Genomic DNA, 3,516 nt, shown 5'->3' on the forward strand with positions numbered 1-3,516 from the left:
GCGGCAGCGCCCCGGGGCCGGGGCCGGGGCCGGGGCCCCCGCTCAGCTGCAGCTGCAGCTGCTGGAGCGAAGCCTCCTGGCAGGCGGGCATTTCCTCCGCGCCTCGAGGCATGCTGGGCCCTGTAGTTCGCCGGGGGTCGGTGCGGGGGTTTCTGGCCAGAAAAAGCTCGACGCTGAAGCGGGTTCGTGCTGCCCCGGTCCCCGGCCAGCGCGCCGTGACCCCCGGGCGGCGCCGATGCCACTTGCCTCCTTTGGGCGCCGCTCTTCGGCCCCTCGCGGCGGCTTGAAGCGGGGCCGGATCCGCTCGGGACGCGGGAGCGGCTTGCGGAGCGGTGCGGGCGGTTCTTTGGGTCCTTATTAGCCGGGCAGACCTCGTCCTAGCGAGCTTTGGGGGCAACACCCTTCGTCAGGCTGCGGGAGCGTGCAAGGAGGAAGGTAAGGAACCCCATAGCTCGGTGGATGGCTCTACCTATACAAGGAAAAAGCGAGAGCCCCTCAGGGCTGTTTCGGGTCCACGTGTTTCCCTCTGGGGCAGGGGGGTCGCGGCTGCTTCTGCCGTCAGCCCTGGCCTGAGCGGGCCCGGCGGAGGGGCTGCGGCGGGAAGTGGCTGTCGAGGCAGCGGTGGGTTGAGGGAAGGTTGCCGATTCGGCTTCCCCCCTCGCTTTACTGCCAGCGTTGCTGGTGCTCCCGCCGCTCGCCTAGGTTTGTCCCAAGGCCGCTACGACCCTTGGGGTCGCTGCAACAACCCTCCTCCGCTCTGACGCCGTTCGTTGAGTCGCTTTGCACCATTGGGGATCGTTTGGGCAAAGCGAACTGGCGGTGCCCATCTTCCTCGCCTGGCATGGGCAGCCGCTGGCTCGCAGGGAGCTCGTCTGCCCATTGCCAGGGTTGGTTTGTAGTCCACACGCCCTGCTCGCGCGGGCAAGCCCAGGCGGGGGCACCGGTTTGGTTGCTGATAACCCGACCGTGGGACAGGCTGTATTGGTTTACATGGTACCAGACTAGAGGCCTGGCCTGGCCTGACAGAATAGCTGCTTGGGCCAAGATTTTTCCCCCCACGTAGCCCCAGTGGCTGAGCAAGGCCTTCGCTCCGGTTTTCAGCCAGTGCTGCCGGGGCTGAGCTAGCCCAGGGTGTGCGTGCATGGGTGCTGCTCACCCACTCTCAACACCCAGCTCTCACGCAGTGCTTCTCAGCCTTGGGTCTTGTGGTGCTTTGTGAAAGATCGCTGTACCACTAGACCCACTACAGATGGGGAAACTGAGGCACAGAGCAGCGAAGGCCCTTGCTCCAGGCCTCACCCCAGCATAAAGTCTCTGTATCAGTGAATGCATCTCATTCGCGTGCTGTGTATAATGTGGTATGGCTTGGACGCAGAGGCTCGACACCGCACAGAATAGGTGAAAAGTATCTCTGCTGCTGAGTCTCATGTCTAAGAGACGTGCCAGGGGACAGGGAGGCACTGGGAAATCCAATCTGAAAAAAAACTTGGAGTCATTGGAAGGGGTTGATAAGGCCTAAGAGCCACTGGGAGGATTTTCCTACCCCTCAGCATCAGGCAGGCGGATGGCAGAGAGGCTGGAGAGCTGCTGAGTAATCATGAACCCAAGGAGAAATAATCACGGGGGTGTGAGGAGCAGAGCCCAAGCCCAGATAGAGCAGGAGCGAGTTCCTTCCTTCCTGCCTCTTCTCTCAGCTCCTGTTACCAGCCAGAAGCACAGACACAGGCTCCCTTGTCTTGCAGCGCTGTACCCAAGGCCCCTTGTCGAGTCTGGTGGGATGCAGGGTAGAGATCAGGCTCTGGAGGCTTCTGGGAAGCAGTTTCCTACTGATTCAGCACCGTGCCAAGGTTCCTGGGGAGGACACTACCGGGGGTGGCATCTGCAAGCGAGACTCAAAACAGGTAACGGAAAATCCCCCCAGCACGTTCCCCCAGAATCAGCGAGGCAGAGGGAGGGGATCTCCATTTTGCAACAGACATTGAGATTTTGACACCTGGCTTTGTTCAGAACGGGACTGAAAAGGGAAAATATCTAAAGACCCCCATTAAGGCCACATTTAAACGTATTTTGGGTCAATCCAAATACCTCCTTTCAGCGCAGACTCTCTTGGGTGGCCGTGTCATTACCAGTGTCAGACAAAGTCTTTAAAATTGAGACCAAAAGGCTTCTTGAAATGAAATCCCGTTCTGCAAAGGCCAGAGCCTGACTCTGTGACCTTGTCAGACTTTTTAATCTTCCCCTCCCCGAGTTCTCTCCTCAAGCCAAGCGCCAATAAAATCAGCCTGGCTTTCCCGAGCGATTAGATTTTGACACAGCTACATGCTCTGATGAAATAGAGTTGAATTTTTTCCTAGCTCGCACCACGCTCCAGCCCGTTTGACCTTGTTCTCTTGGTCAATATCTAATTTGGGGCATTACATCCTGAGCGTAATTCAAATCATCGAGGAGCTGGCTGCTCCTTCACTTCTCACCCGGCCGGGTGGCGGGGCGTTCTTGTGTCCCGTTAAACAATTGGCGCCTTGCACCGCGGCGACGGCCGCACTTGAGCAGAGGGAACGTGACACCCGGAGCTACGGTGTGCGAAGGTCTCGGAGACGAAGCCGGGGCTCAAAGGCCCGGTGGAAACAAGTGGCAGGAATACTGGTCGATCCCATCGGTTCGAGCCTTGGCTGCTTTTGCGTTCCTCCCCCTTCGGTGCACAGGTGTCCCCGAATCGCATCCTAACGCACCCAGGCTCCACTCTGCCATGATTTCCATCTGGCAGCAGGGTGATGTGCTGTGCCCTCCTTCCCGGTACTCCATGCAGCTTTCTCTGCTGATCAGCTTGAATCCCGAAGCTGAAATTAGCCTCTCCGTGGGGCTGGGAGTTGATGTCCAGAGCGCCGTGGGGTGGTTGCTAGCAGGAAGATGCTGGGGTTTCCTGTTAAGCCTCTTGGCGATGCCAGCTGGGGTTCTGGGTGTCCGTGAGTCATGGGGAGGGAGGATTTTGCTGTCCCGTGTTGTTGCAGGCAGCTGATCCGATGTGCAGCAGCCAGGGACTTGCAGCAGGCAGACAGCGGACCCCCCCATCCAGGGGAGCGTGTTGTCGTGGCAGAGGGGTGCAGGGTCATGTGCAGCTGGGGGAAGGGCTGGAGAGGAGTGGGAGACACAAGCTGGGCCCAGGATGAAAAGGGATCTGTGGCGGGAGCAGGAATCCATCAGCCTGGGAGTTCTCCAAGGTGCTAAAATAAACTTGGTGCGGATCAGATTGCCAGACCAAAATAACCCCACAGCAGCAGCGGGAGGCTGAGCAAGGAGCAGAGCACCCGGCAGAGGGAGAAGGCAGGGACTGGAGGGGGGGTTGTTAGAGGTTTATTCATTATATTTTTATATTTTCAGCCCCCGTGTCTCTGGCTGGGCTCCAGAGCACAGCATGTCTCTGTAAAGCCTGCTTCAGCTCTTCCTCCGGGCCTGTAGCATTCCCCGGTGATGCTGCTCTGCTCTGTGCCAGCGGAGGATGCGGCCCCTTGCTCTTTC

The sequence above is a fragment of the Gavialis gangeticus genome, unplaced genomic scaffold (genome assembly GCF_001723915.1).
Source record: "Gavialis gangeticus isolate Ggan-Ray unplaced genomic scaffold, GavGan_comp1, whole genome shotgun sequence".
Classification (NCBI taxonomy): domain Eukaryota; kingdom Metazoa; phylum Chordata; order Crocodylia; family Gavialidae; genus Gavialis; species Gavialis gangeticus.